At 40.5% G+C, this 16120-nt stretch overlaps 1 long non-coding RNA gene across 3 annotated transcripts in view; it reads right to left on the bottom strand.

Annotated features, from left to right (window-relative positions):
* The window catches only part of LOC102440540, a 190934-nt gene extending 181288 nt beyond the window's left edge, over nt 1-9646 (bottom strand). For 2 of the 3 annotated variants that reach the window (XR_002829039.1, XR_002829041.1), the window contains exon 1: nt 9513-9646. This is a non-coding gene — a long non-coding RNA (uncharacterized LOC102440540). The remainder of the gene's footprint in view (nt 1-9512) is intronic. The other variant, XR_329594.3, reaches the window with a different exon arrangement.
* Between the last annotated feature and the right edge of the window lie 6474 nt (nt 9647-16120).

Here is a 16120-nt window from a genome sequence, read left to right as displayed (position 1 = left end):
CTGAGGACCAATCCCTAAGGCGGCTTGTTCACATGGCAAGTTGCTGGTGTCAGCAGGGAGCTCAGTCTATCTTTATCTAGGGTCAATCCCCAGATTTACTATAGATAAGTAGTGCAAACAAGAGTTACTTGAAACCTCTTCAAGCATGTGCCTTACTCAGCTGACAAATGACCCTTCAGAGAACACTGAGATAGATTCCACTGATGATTGTTTCCTTTACAACAATGACGGGAAGTGGGGAGAGCACATTTTTCATCTAGGCCATTATAAATGCCAGGAGAGCCCTGCAATGTACGTAAGAGAAATCTGAATTTTGTGCATACCTTGTGGTCACAGCTCCTCCTTGAAACATCCCCTTTGTAAAATACTTTAAATAGCTGCAAGGAGTAGAGGGTTGGGAGAGGGTGAAAATATGTGCACAGATTCTTGTGTCTCTGACAAATAATAGGCAGAGCAGAAACCAGATTTTCCCTGATCTTCTTACTCATAATTCAAAGTCGTTCTGCTCATGGGTTTTTAGAAGGTTTTCACCATGGGTGGGCCAGGCAGTTGTTCCACATCAACATTCAAAGGCACTGACTGCCCTTGAATCCTACCAGAGTTCCCTGAGAATTTTAACACCAAGACCTGATTTCCAAAACACTTTGACACTTCAAATCAGGGAAGAGGTTGGAGTGCCAGGGTTACGTCTTCCCCCAAGTACACCTGGTAAATGCAGAAGGACAGGGAACTGCTGATCCTGAGATAAGTGTGGTTTACCCCACATGCCATCGAAAATTGTGCGTGGAAAGGGGCGCTGTAATAAAACTTACCTGAAGCAACCTCACAGGGTGATCTAATCATAAATTCCTAACTGAGCAGTCATGGTGGCTAGTCACACTCCAGGCATAAAACTTATTTAGTAAAAGGTTTATCTTCACTTTAAGCAAGTCCTGTTCTTTGCTTTTGTGCATGTAGGTTAACACACACTTGAAATGCCAGAGGTAATTCTCTTTTGCAGACCCCCTGAAGGTGTAACCACCCTCAAGGGAGCACATAATTTTGTTAACTATCCTGGACCTTGCTGTCTCAAACCTGCACTGCGTTCCCTCCTTAATTCCAAATGTATAAAAGAAACAGCAAAACTGTTCTTCTATGGAGCATTTGAGATCTTGCTTCCTGGCATTGTTGTCAGTTTGGCTCAAATAAACTCATAAAAATTCTCTACAGGTTTGGATGTTTCTTACATCTACAACACACACCACTGGTTGCAGAGGAACCAAAGAGGAAACAATTAAAAAGACACATGAGTAGAACTGAAAGGCAAGTTTTGTTTTTACTCTCCCATTTCTGCTAACTTGAAAACACAAGGGGTATCTGAAGCTAGTGACTTAGTACACATTTTTATCATGAAGTAGTATTTCTGCAAGTGATGTCTTTGCCTGTGTTTTATGATCAGAGAATAGGCTTTAAAACAAGCCAGGTTTTTTTTCAGTGGTGAAATCTCCAAGGTCAGCATTCTCAACAACAGGCACTCATCAATGACCCATGTTATTGGCCAAGAGTTGAAGTGTTTTCCAAACATTCAAAGAATTGAAGTAAGTCTCAGGAGCAAGTGTAACCCTTTCACCCTCTGTCTTCGCTAGTGTGACTTAGTCAAATTACAGTATATTAATGAGGCATTGGGAGAACAAAGTCTACTTTACTACCAATATCAAGATGCTTTGAGTTCTTTTCTTCCTTCACCTCTCCTCATCACCACCCCCTCCCTGGTTTCTAGGACAGCCCTGTCTCCTGATTTTCTACCTCACAGCTGTCCTTCCTTACGCAGATTCTGCACCCAGTTCTGACATGTGAATATTTTCCCTACACCAAGCAATTCTTCGACACCAGCTGGGTGACCTACAATTCAACTCAATTCTGACACTGTCTACTTGTAGATAGCACTGGATTCCATAGGTTAAGAGCTCATCCTACAAAAGTGCCCCCATCACTCAAATTCAGATGCCAATCGCAAGGCCAGGTTGTCATTTGTGCTTCTTACCCAGCTACTATAGAAAGGAGATTCCAACTACCTCCTTCTTGAGTTTGATTTATTTGCTGAAGCAGCTCACAGAATTCAGAGAAACATTTTACTTATTAGATTACTGGTTTACTATAAGAGGATATAACTCTTTTTTTCTTTCTTTTGACTCTTTAGAAGAGACTCTAGATCAGTGGTTCTCAACCTTCCTAATGCCGCGACCCTTTAATACAGTTCCTCATGTTGTGGTGACCCCCAACCATAAAATTATTTTCGTTGCTACTTCCTAACTGTAATTTTGCTACTGTTATGAATCGTAATGTAAATATCTGATATGCAGGATGTCTTTTCATTGTTACAAATTGAACATAATTAAAGCATAGTGATTAATCACAAAAACAGTATGTAATTATGTGTTTTCCGATGGTCTTAGGCGACCCCTGTGAAAGGGTCATTCGACCCCCAAAGGGGTCGTAACCCACAGGTTGAGAACTGCTGCTCTAGACCAAGAATGTCAAACTCAAAGGCTAACACGGGCCAAATACTAAACAAGGTTTAAGTTTATGTGGGCCGCAAAAAAACAAAAGCTTCAATTTTCATAGAAACGTAGGTTTATTTCTATAGAGACATGCTGAATACAAAGGGCTGAAATAAATGAGTAATTGTTAACATAAAATAGAACATTTTAATAAAAATTAATATTTTTCTTGAACATTAACTTACCAGACACTGAATAACTACACAAATTAATAAGCGTAACGCAAATAAACCTATCTTTCTTGTTCTCCGAAAGCGAAATATTTCCTATTGCGCACACCAAACAAGTCAGTACAAGACTAATGACATGGCAATAGGCTACTAAAATATTTGCTGCTAGTATTAGTGGAGAGAAATGGTACGCCTGCACATAAGGTGTATAAGGGAAATGAATGCAACACGATTATAGTAATCAGTCATTAGCGAACGCTGTAGTTTGTTATTAATAATTATGTATAACAGGATATTGAAAAATTAAGTTACGCAATTTTTATTAAAACGTTTCTTACATATCGTTATATTGGCTGGGCCGCAAAAATATTCGTTGTGGGCAACATGCGGCGAGTTTGACATGCTTGCTCTACAAAGGAGCTGCAGCAGCAACCCCCATGGGTCCCCTCTCTGCACGAGGGAGCTTTTCTGTAATAAAACTTTGCTTTTGCTCATCTTTTTGTCTGTGAACTCATTTTTCAATTTCGTAAGACAACGAACTCTGACCCGAACAGAAATTTTGGATATCTTGAATTTGATGGTTTAATTAAAACAGACATGTCTTTAGAGTTATCAGAATTAAATATAATACTTTCATCCTACCTAGACTTACTAGTGGTTAAATAAGTTCATGTTATCTCTGTTACAAAGTTTGCCCATAAGAAAAATAAGTCAGTATTTTTAGGCTTTTCCCCTAAGCTAAATGTGATGAAATTTTTATAATTTAAACATAAGTGTTAAGAGCAAGTAAATTAGACAGATGTAAGTAGGATAGAAGGTTTTTAGTGAATTTTAAAAAATAGTTCCTCCAAATCATTTTGGTAACCTGAAACCTTACAGTTTTTCTAAGATTCAGCTAACTGATGGAAATTTATTAAATATCTAGACAATCTATAAAATACTAAAACATCAATTATGGAAAGTAGATTTATCAACTTTGGCTTCATTTTACAGAGGACTAAAGATATTTGTGTCTATTAAACATATCTTGTGCCATGCCAAGAAATTTTCTGAACAAGCCCATGTTTCTAGAAATTATAAGAAGCATTTATAAATCTACCAACCCACAGAATGCTAATGTGAAAAACTTCATAATTGCTTACTTCTCAGTGTTCACTAGAAGTTAAATGTTTTTTAGGGTTAAGAATCCTAATATTTGTAATTAAAGTTACCAGCAATAATAAAGAAAACTCTGCATGTGAGGGAAGTGGGTGTATATTGTTGGTAAAAGAAAATATGAGAATTGAAAATGCATTTTTAGTTGTTGTTGAGGAAAAAGAAAGTAATTTTGTCCTAAAGTGAGGCTGGTTATTTCAGAATGGGAAAGAGGAAAAACATAGGACAAAATCTGAATATAAAATAAGTTGTAGAAGGTGTGTGGGAAAGTAAGCTTGGAAAAGGAATTTTATGCATGGTCAAGCTGGATAAGGTTGAATAAATTTGTTATAGAGGTTCCAAAAATAACCTTTAATATCAATTGTGTACTTCTGTACAACTAAGCCTTAATTTTCTTTCATCTACTGAAAGGGAAAGTTTTCTTGGATTCTTGGTCTGATCTTAATAAAAAACTTTAAACAAAGATCTTCTTTATCTCTTAAGTAACCTGCCTAGAAAAAAACAAAGATCTTGAGTCTGGTCAAAATAATCATCTATGTTCTGTGTTGTCTTTATCAGGTCTTTGATTACTTAAGTAAACTTATTCCTCTCAATATTTTTAAGATTGAACTAAGTTCTGCTCAGAACAATGTAACCTTCTATATTTGTCTCTGAAATCTTTGTCACTTTGGTTAAGGAGATAATTAAGTTTTGTTTCATAGTTACCTATGACCCAATTTGACCTAATGTTTTTAAATCTTTTAATATTTTTGACAAACTCCCCCCAAAACAAATTCTAAATGAAGACTTTCTGACTTTGTATTAACTTTGGGATTTTATATCTCAAAAGATTTGTTCTCTCTCCTTATAAAAAGGGAGATGCTAAACTAATTAGACATGTTAAATTTCATGGGGAATATTGTCAAATAATAAGCTTCCTTTATGTTGTACTTGTATAAGTATATAAGTGTTCTAGAAATCTCATTAATTCCCCAAAGTCTGATATGCCCTGGTATAATGTTATCAGTCATAATTCCAGTTATTGTCTTAAAATGTTACATGTTACAGAAATAACCTAATTTCCTTGTCAATTCCATTATAATGAACTCTCATTTGATTTTTAACAATGAACATTTTAAGTCTTTTGTCACTTACAGTTATTATTTTACTCATATGCCTTTACAAAAAAAGTATTCCTGCTTAGTACAGAGAGGGACTGCAGGTTCAGACATTTGGGGTATGTGCTTGGCTAAAGAACCCAATGGGGTAAAAGTACCACCTGAGGAATTATGACTGAATACCTCTAAGTCAGAATCCCACCCAGGAGGAATGGTAAAAGACTATAGCAGATCCTCCTCACTACCCAGGTGGCAGCCAAACTCCAAGATTTGAACCTTGGGTATGCATCTCACAGCTTGCCTGCATAAACACTGAAGACCTCCAAATTAAATTAACCAGGAAGAGAAGTAGCTCTTAATGATGTAGATTGCGTCTGCCCAAGACACCAGATTAAGACTTCCTACTTTAGCTAGGTATGAAATCTTTCCTTCTTTTCTTTCTTTCTTTACTCTGGCATTGGCCTGGAAAAATAACACCATCACCCATATTTCCCAGACCATTGCTAAGAGAGCAACCTCTAGAATTTAGAACAACTTTCTCTTCAGGCTAGGAGGAAACCTAACTGACCCCTGGCTTAAATGGGCAAATGCAACAATCCCTGCAAATGGTTCTTGTAACAGTGCCACCTTAGTGGAAGTGGACTGTGCTCTATAGGATTTATCTTTGTCTGTGATCATTCTCCTTGGGCCAATGAATGCCTAGATGGCTGGTGCATAACTGGGCAATGCTTCTTCAGCTTCTTCAGTTATCTAACAGTCCTAGAATGGTCCTACAAGGAGGCATTCCCTGGTTAGGAATGAGTACAAATGAGGGTATAATCAGGAACCTCTACTTAGCTCTTGAAAATATTGCAAGAATCTGCTATTAAAACAATAGCCGCCTAACAAAAATCCTTAGATTCTCTGACCAAAGATGTTCTTTGATAATAGGATAGCACTTGATTATCTTTTAGCTGAGCTAGGAGGTCTCTGTGCTGTGGCCAATACCACCTGCTGCACTGGGATTAACACTTCTGGGGAAGCTGAAACACCGTTACATAAGATCACTGAGCAATTTACTTAGCTTAAAAGAGTGACTCCTTCAACGGGGTCTTTCTTTGATTGGTTTGGATCCTGGAGACTAGGGCTCTGAAGTGCACCGCTTTTCAATGGAAACAGACTGGGACATTTGATTAAACTTGTAAATTTAAGGTTAATTGGGAGTTGAATATGGCAATTCTAAGAAATAGGGTCCTTGGAATGTTTGTATATTTCTGAATCCATCCCCTGTTTATAGCTTCAAGCATGCCATTAATTTATTATTTTCCTTTTATAGACTTTACCAGAGTAACACAAACAGAAATTAGACTTTAAACTCAGAAGAAATTTGGGAGCAGGACATAAGATTTAAAAAAGGTTATGCACTGGTGGTGGGGGGGGGGGGGGAATAATAATAAGAAGTAAAGCAACAGAAAATTAGCTGCTAAGTCTTCAGAATAATGCATTTTTTTACAGGTTGTTTTTAATATTACCTGCTGTATTACACTTTTATCTGTGGTCCTCCAAGCTACTGTAAGCTAACTCCCAAGGGAAGAAGGGGAGAGGGCTAAGTAGTGCAAATAGGTCTTTCAAATGAAAAATAATTCTGATTCTTCTCTTTTCTGAGTTTGTATTTCCTTTATCACTTTTTGTTCACAACTCTGCATGGACTATACAGAGTATAGATCCTGATTGTACTTCCCAAGAGCCCACTTTCCCCACTAAAACCTAGAATGAGAAGTGGAGTCCGGGGTTCTTCAGGTGGCGCCTGAGTCAGACCCCAGCCTGGCCAGAGCAGCAAATGCAGGAACAACCCTGTCAGTGTTTTCATGCCCAGGCCTCTGAGTAGAGCAGAAGGAACTGGGGATGATATGGTCCACACTCCCTTATCCTCAATTCCAAACTCCAAAAGCCCTGCAACTAAAATTGTTTTTCATAAATTTGGCACAAAACTTTGGTTGCTAGCAACATCTGACCTTCCTGACATGCAGCTGAGTGGAGTCACTGTTGGTCTCACTGAGGGCAATGATGTACACATTTTGTGTGAGATATGATTGTAGTAGAGGCCGGTGCACAAAATTCATACACTCAGGGGGGTCCCTCAGCCCAGCCTGCGCCTTCTTGCAGTCCGGGAGCCCTCGGCGGATGTCCGACTGATAGGGAGCGGGCCTAAGTTGGCAGTCGAACATCCCCTGAGGGGTCCTTAGCACTGCCACAGAGGTGGGAGAGGCTCCCGCCACTGCCACTGCGCTCACCAGCCATGAGCCCAGCTCAGGGCTTCTGTCTGAGCAGCGCTCCCCCTGTGGGAGTGCACTGACCACCAGGCGGCAGTTCCTGCATTGAGCATCTGCCCCCTGGTGGTCAGTGGGTGTCATAGCGACTGGTTGTTCTGCCATTCGGTCAATTTGCATATTAGCCTTTTATTATATAGGATTTGTTTACAGAGTGCTGACCGAGGCCCCACTGGGAATGTGATCTAATATATGGACTATATACCATTTTACTGTTATAGAATCTGAAAAACTTTGAATTCTGAAACATATCTAGACCCACAGGTTTAGATACAGGACAGTGGGCCTGACCTAAGTGTTCTGAGGTGGGAAGAGACCTGAAAAGAAGGACACACCCTGGCTCTGCAGAAGGAAACGTGAACTGCAAATCTAGAAGGGTGGTGTGCTTTGGATGGATGGGAACTCAAAGGGAGCTGTCAGTGTTATCTGTCTCAGCCTGAGGAGCAGGAAACCAGTGCAGTAAGTGACAAAAATTAGCCACCAGCAGTTGCCAGAGGGGGCGAGGGGGGGGGAGGGTTCAGGGAGGGAGATTGGGTGAAAAGAGGTGAAGGTATTAAGAACTACAAATTGGTGGTTACAAACTAGTCACAGGGATCTAAATTACAACACTGGGGATATGGTAGATAATATTGTAATCACTGTGTATGGTGCCAGGTGGGTACTAAACTTACCAGGGGGATCACTTTATGAAGTATATGATTATCTAACCACTATACTGTACACCTGAAACTAATACAAAAAAATAATATTGAATGTAAACTTCAATTGAAAAAAAAAAGTCACCAGCCACACTCTAACTGACTGTCCGCCAGCACAGGCTGAGGTTCAGGTGAGCACAGAACAGAGGGAAGTCCCTCCTATACTCCCTTCTCGGGACCTGCTACAGCACTTTCAGCAGCATCTTCCTTCATTTTTCACTCTCTTCCACCATTTCTCTACTCAAAACCATCCCTCTCCTATCCTTACACATTCCATACTAATTGCCACTCAGAATGCACTAGTGGTGATGGTAAGTTTATAAAATCTAAAAAGAACAAAATTAGTTTGATTCTGGTTATACGCATTTTATTATTTTATTCTGGATTCAGACTGCCTGGTTTTAACTTACAGCCTCACCACTTCCTAGCTATGTGATTAAAGATGAATTATTTAATCTCCTGGGCCTCAGCTTCCTCATTCATAAAATAGGGATAATAGTACCTATCTCATCCAGTTGTTGAGAAGATTAAATGACATAACATTATCTTGGTAGATTGAGAGCCCCACAAATGTAAGCTGTTATTTCAGGTGTCTGCAGCTGTCTTTCAAATGACCTCCATAAGCTAGTATAGGATGCCTTAAATCCAATTTCCTAAGATAGCACCATAAAGACATTTGCTAGATATAAAGATAAAGGAGAAGACGACAACAACAAAAATAGATGCATGATCAAAACCTCAGTGTGTACAGCAGGAAGCAATACAACCTGCTTCCATGACAATGGTGGCTGTAACACTCCGTGTTGTACCTAGCCTCTCCCTCTCCTCTCACCAATTTGTTTTGAAATCTAAGACACAAAATGATAAGGGTGCAATAAAACATTTGATATACAAATTTCAAAAAACAAACTATCAAGCAAGAACTAATCTTTACGTTTTTCATTTTATATTCACATTTTTATTTTCAGATTCCCCATCCCTTAAACATTAATGCAAATAATATTAATCACAATGTCTGGCTAAGAATGCACTAAGAACAATTAATTCTGCATTAAATCGAACCCCAATTACTTAAGCATTGTTACTAGAAAAGAAACCTTTCCAAGGATATATGTTTCCCTGATATCTCACAAAGCTGTTCCATTCATTTAGGAGTAGGCACTCCTTGACCTTTCCCAAGACATCAATAGTAACATCTGTCTACACTGGCACGTGGGTCAGCATCACCCGTGAATTCATTACTTTCAAGTTCCCTCACCCTGAGTCCATGGTTGTAGTTGGAGAGGCTGGGAACCCTATCTACACACCCACTCCTCTCTTACCTCCTGCTCTGACTTTGGAATTAATGTTGGGGCTGTTATGACTGTACCAGCCCATATTTGTCCTGGTCAAATACACCCCTACCCTATTTTATTTATCAAAAAAGTATTCACCAGAAAGAATGTCCAAACTAAGGTGGGAAAAAACCCATCATAACTAAATGTGGGTTTAAAGCTGAAAAGACTTGGGTTTGAAAAACTGCCAGTTCTTACTGCTCACTTACTCACATGAAGGTTTACAGCTCCTGAAATCATGCCAGGACTTTGAAAATGAAAGCTTGCAGTTAGAGAACGATGGCTCATGACAGCGGAGATCAGTCATGTGATAGGCCAAGCGTTTTCCGTCACTGCCTTCCTCAATAAGACAGGGCCCTGAAACAGAGGTTAATCGGTCAGATAGCATCCACAGAGTCTGAGGGCAGCAGAATCCAGCTGCAGCAATTAATCATTTAATTGCTTTCTGATTCACTTTAAATGTCTTTTAAAAAGATATTAAATGAGAACATTATTGAACAGATATTTTAGACTATTTAATAAAGATCTAATATACCCTTTGTGAACCAGAGAATAAATGGATCTTAGACAACATTTACTTATACAGAGGAGTGACAGTCTCTGCTCCAGGCGAGAGAAAAAGGAGGTATAAAAGCACAGAGAAGAGAAAGCATGGGTGTGAATTAAAATCAGTTTTTGTTTGTTTGTTTGTTTGTTTGGCTGGGTTTCTTGTTTTGGTTTGGTTTGTTTTTGGCTAACGGATGTGTGACAGTTGAGGGGAACGACTAGAAACACGAAAACTAGATTTTAGAAGGCCTTGAATGTCAAGATAAAAGAGCATGGCCTTGATCTTTTAGGCAATGGGAACCACTGAAGGTTTCCCAGCAGAGAAAACAGGTTGAGTAGGGAAGAGCATGAACTATGATGTCCATCAGCTCCAGGTTATAATTCCAACTTTTCTCTAATTAGCTGGTATAAACACATTATGATCTTTTTAGAATCTCCCAAGCTATACAATGGAAGTAATAATATATTTTCCAGAGTTATTGCACCATTAGAAAAACATACGTGACACACCCACCCCAGGATTAGCACAGAAAAAGTACCTATTAAGATGGTGGAAGCTGTTACTGCTGCAGTGCTCTGGTAGGATAGTCAAAGGGGAAGAGGTGGGAGGAGGAAAAGCAAGAGGCCCAGGTAAGAGGTGGAGGGGCTGGACCAGACAGAATGTAGACAAGGAGAGTAGCAAAGAGAAAACAGGATAGAATATGAGGGACATGACAAAGATACAATCAAAGGAATCAGAGACTAAGAAAGATTAACTTGTCCAAAGCCATCTGACAATGACTGGACATGGCCAAGGGAAGAGAAGAAGCCAAAAGGATTCCAACAAGTGGGTTGAGATAGCGATCATACAAGTCAGAGAGGATCTAAAATAAATGATAAATGTAAAATAAATGCCAAACATGATGCCTGAATTTCTAGAATGACTATGGAAATAACCAAAACCATACTCCTGTCTGCAGTGATCCCATCTGAATTCCTAATCCGAAGAGCTGCTCTGAGAACAATTTTCAAATCCAAATGATTCAGGCCATGACATTACTCAGCACTGTACACCAGGCAGCATCCTCCTCCCACACACCTTCACCGTGGCTCACCTCTTAACATCATCCCTACCACACCGTCGCCACCATTTTTTAGGCACTTCCCACAGGCCTCACCGATGTCATTCACTTTATGATCCTCTCATCACAAGTAATCTCTGATGCTCTCCCTTTCCCTCAAGACTCGCCTGCTTGGATAACAGGTGGAGAAATATCTGGCACTTCAGAACAGCAGGGCAGCACCTAATAACTCATTGCCCCTGACGTTTTCATTACGCACTGTGTTAGAAGTATCTTCGGGAAGCAGCCTTAATAATTTTGCACCATGGCACTCTGTGGGGATTAATATTACTGATTTACATGTCCAGGACCGTGGCCCCTCATCCAGCACAAGCTTCTATCCTCGTCTGGGTCACTGTGGTTTCAGCAGTGTCAGCTCCATCTGATTCACAAAGGAATCAACCCACAGACACTTTCCAGCCACGCATGTGCCTGCCAGGACAACAGGGGAAACTTTACAGCCTATATAAATGGACTTTAATATTGCAGTACACCTTTTGGGACGTATGTCTAATTTGCTAGAACAGGCAGAAAAGCTGACAAGCCACTTTGTGCCTTTTTGGAGGCCCTGGAGAAGCACAGGTTTGCACTGTTTCCCGGCTCACCACCCCCCCGGCTCTCCCTGTAGCACTATGGCGGGGAGAGTTGTTCCTACAGAGCTTTCCTCTCCTTTCACTAACATTGTTTGTCTTGAACACCTCTAAGAAAACACTGCCAGTGATTTAATGTCATTTTATCATTAACTTCAGGACAAATGTCATGCTGGCTTATCTCCAGTTAATGACCATGTACTTCCTGTGCAATCTGACCAGCTCTAAAATAACAAAATCAATATACAGTGTTTTGTAGGTAAAAATATTTTATGCTTTTCAAAGGGGAGTACAACTTGGGGAGGGGGTTGGTGACAACGTGAGGTCAAAGGTTATTTACAAGTCAACTCATCATAGATAGAAAAGTGTTCCTCCTGGATTCTTCACTATATTCTCAATCTGGAAACATCTGGCACAGGGCACTAAATGGACTTGTTGCATGGCTGATTCTCCGATGGTGTGCAGCATTTCTCTTTCTGAGTTACTCTTGGTTCAGAGGAGTGGAGACTGCTATCCATGGTTAAGGTTCCTAATTTTTTTAAAGTCTCTGTGTACCAGAGTAATATTAATGATACACATCTACTATTCATTGAGTGCTACTATGTATTTCTATTTTACTCCCCGTGAAATAAAGTACTATTATTACTCCCATTTCACAGATGAAGAAACTGAGCCTTAGGGAGTTTAGATCACTTACCCAAGGCCAGACAGGTGGTAACTGGGAAAATCAGAAGTCTAATCCAGGTCTCTTTTATACTAGAGTCAGGGTTAAAGGTCATTATAACTCACTGGAACAATGGCATCCACAAATCCCAGTCCAGCAGCACTCACTGGACAATTTTAGCTTAACATTCACAGTACAGGAAAACAACATCTCCTTACATACTGACTGCTATTAGTCTGACTTCACACAAACTTATGAGCATATAATGACCTTAACCGTTTCAAGAAAAAAAATTAACTCTGATATTTATTGATTCCTTAATCTATAAAAGGCACACACCTACTTAATCACTAAATGGGAGAGTTGATTGTCGAGAAGGATAGAATGTCCATTTTTCACAGTACCTACAATCTAACCAGGTAGACAAGCCCTAAATACACACTGTATACATTTAGGAGACATCAAAAAGGCACTGCAAAGCCAGATGAGATTCATCACCAACTTAACAATAGAGCAAAGGTGCTAGGGTGAGTCGGGTGAGTCAGGTGAGGGAGACTGCTCTCCAAGCAGGAGAAGTCAGGGAAACTGGATGGGAGAGCTAGGACTCAGGTAATAACTGACAGAGGGTAGCACATGGTGAGGTTGGAGATGGCTGAGGAGTGGAAGGGGCATCCTGGAGAGTTGATAAGGAATCCCTGGAGTAGGTGAGAGGTCTGCATCAGCCGCTGACTGAAATGTAGCACAAGCCCAGACAGTGACACCCTGCTATAGACTGAACTGTGTCCCCTAAAATTCATGTGCTGAAGCACTAAGCCCCAATGTGCCTGTATTTGGAGATAGGCCCTTAAAAGAGGTCATTCAGGTTACATACGGTTATAAGGGTGGGCCCTAATCATATGTCCTTATAAAAAGAGGAAGAGACACCAGAGGTGCTCAATCACAGAGGAGAGACCATGTCAGGACATGGTGAGAAGACAGCCACCTGCAAGCTTAGCAGCAAGGTCTCTGGAGAAACCACACTTGCCAACACCCTGATTTTAGACTTCTAGCATCCAGAACTAGTGAGAGAATAAATTTCTGTAGTTTAAACCTCCCAGTCTGTGGTATTTTGTCATGGCAGCCCCAGTGACAAATGCACATACCTTCAGCTATTTCACATATCACTTCTCTGCCCTGGCCGGACCTGCCACCTATGCTACCCTTGATCCTAACTGTCTTAGAAGGCTTGACACCGGGAGGAGCAGGTTTCTAAACCAGTGGGCTATGCCATGTGGCTAGCATAAAGACCTCTGTTGGAATGCTTGGACCTCAGAAACAAGCTGAAGGAGATCTAAGGCAGTGTTTTTCAAATTCCCTCTGGTGAAGGCCAGTGTTCAGATACATGATCCTACTGTGTGTGTTGAGTAAGCAGCAGCAACCACAAACAACTCACTGTGCAAATTTAACAACATCCTGTTCAACAGTGTTCCCTCATCAGGCACATGGATATGACAGCCTAGCGATGTGGTAAATGCTGATAAGTGTTCAGCACTGGGTTCTTGGGGGTGGGAGGAATCCCAATTTGAAGCATTTGCCCATCTATATATATAAAAGACTAATATGCTAAGTGTCCATTTGGGTAATGACATCATGTAGCAACGCCGGCTTCCTCTCCCTGGCGACTAGCATCCTTGGAGTTTCTTTAGCCCAGGAACACGACTTGCTTTATAGCCAGGTGGAAACATTTTACACTTTAACCACATGTCTGTGAAACATTTTCCTGTGCCTCATCTCATTTGGTCCTCACAGAAGTCCTGGAGTAGGCAGAGAGGAGACTCAGTGGAATCCTATTTTCTTTTCATTAGCCAGAAAATGGAGATTTAGAAAGCTTAGAAACATGACCCGACTGAAAAGAAGTAAGAAATGGTGGATCTTAAAAATGACTTCAAGTTTTCTCACTGTGCAGAATATAGTCAAACACTGCTACAGTTAAATATTTTACCCTTTGTTCTCCCTGCATGATCTACAATAATAATCTGCTTCGTGTTGATATTTACTGTTGTGCTACTGACAATTACCTGAAAGAGAAGTTGGGGTGCTTCACTGGGCTGGAAAAAGTTTAGCTAAATCAGAAAGCAGGTCTAACTAAGCAAGTTTATTTTATATCCATAAAAGGCTAAGTTGACTCACGCATGCACAATACATATAAAGCTCTCGCTTGTGCCAATCGCATGCATGTGTTTCCATCTGTGATTGTCGATCGTGAATTTGGTTGACACTTCTATTATAGAGAAAGGGCGAATAGTGATATTAAAATATTTCTTCTAATTTCCTTTCAATGTGCATGAATTCATGCATGGGGCCACTAGTATGTGTGATAAAAATACCTCCCACCTTGGCTGATTTCAAGCTGCCAACATGAAGTCTGTGAGCCACAGAGGTGGGAAGAAATGCCCACAGTCAGCTCTCTCCAGCTGATACCACCCACAGTGTCCCTCCAGGACATCATAGGGACACTGTACAATTAGTATAAAGTTTCTAAACATTTACTGTTGTACTTACCTCTTGCAGAAGGCAGATCACACTTTGCATAACACTGACCTAAATTCCTTAAGTGTAAGAGTCACCAAAGAGGGTCTCCTAAATCCATTACCTCACTGTCTTATTATGATAAATTCTGGACCCAATAGGTTCTAAGAAAATATTTTCCCAAAGGGACAGTTTACTCAAAATCAGCTATGGAAAAAAAAATGGCAAGAACTCAGCTGTTGTCTTTTTTCCTTCTTTTTTTCTTCCATCCACCTAGAAATATCTCAAAGACCTTCTCCCTATCTCCTCTTTTACTTTTTCCCTCCTCCCTCTCCTAAAGGATTGTTCTCCCATTTCCTTTGCCTCTCCTTCAACATCAGAGTCAAGCACAACCTGTCCAACGGTCCACTCTCTTTCTCTTACAACTTGGCTTTATTGTGGAAATGGGGTCCTAGTCTTTGCTATAAGGAGCAATGAAAAGATAAACCCACTTAGGCAACTCAAGGGTAAAACCCAAAGCAGCCAGCAGATTTAAGGGGATGAAAGACAGACAATGGAGGGCCAAATTGGCCCTCTTTATCCTTGCTCTCCCAGAACCAATTCAGCATTTTTCTTTTCAAACACAGAGCCAGCCATTAGTAGAATAGACAAAGCCTGTGGCATACAGAAAAGGGATAAACAGCAATTGGGATGGGAGTGACCAATGTTGACGTCCAGACAAGAAGTAATTACGACTGACCTTGGGACGTGGCCATAAGAATAGAAACAAAAACACAGATACAAGCCATAAAGCCATATTTTGAAGTAAAATCAACAAGACTGGACCACTGGATTAGAGATGGAACAGCAAGGGCAAGGGAGGAAGAGGGTGCGAGGTTTTGAACAATGACTGCCTGCATGAGTCATCCTGGAGCTCAGCTCCTATTGAATTATTCCAACAAGAAAAAGCCTTCGATGGCTCCAAGCTCACTGCACATAGAGTAAAGTCTAAATTCCCCTATAAGGACTGCCATGAATTTACACCAAATTATAAGCAAGCTTGGACTCATTCATTCATTCAACAAACATTTATTAAATAACTACTACATATTACTCTGGATCAGGGAATCAAAAATGGGGGAAAGGCGCAGTTCTTGACTTTGAGAATTTCACAGCCTAAAGGGGGTAATCTTCAAGTAAATCAATACACACAAGCTCAAACTCTGTTCACAATGTTCTCTTCATTTGAAATCCCTTCTGTTTATTGAGTGCCCACCACATGCCAGAGACTGCTCTTGGCCCTGGAGACCCAGTCAAGTTATTTCAGTTCATTTCCCAATCAGAACTGAAGATCTATTGATCTGGCATTGCCTGTGCAGACAGCTGAGGCCAAAGGGATCCTCACAGAAGAGAACCAGCACCAATCTTGC

Source organism: Myotis lucifugus, unplaced genomic scaffold, assembly GCF_000147115.1.
Source record: "Myotis lucifugus unplaced genomic scaffold, Myoluc2.0 scaffold_1, whole genome shotgun sequence".
In the NCBI taxonomy this organism is placed as follows: domain Eukaryota; kingdom Metazoa; phylum Chordata; class Mammalia; order Chiroptera; family Vespertilionidae; genus Myotis; species Myotis lucifugus.
The sequence above is the reverse complement of the archived record's forward strand: the minus strand, read 5'-3'. Positions and strand labels throughout refer to the sequence as shown.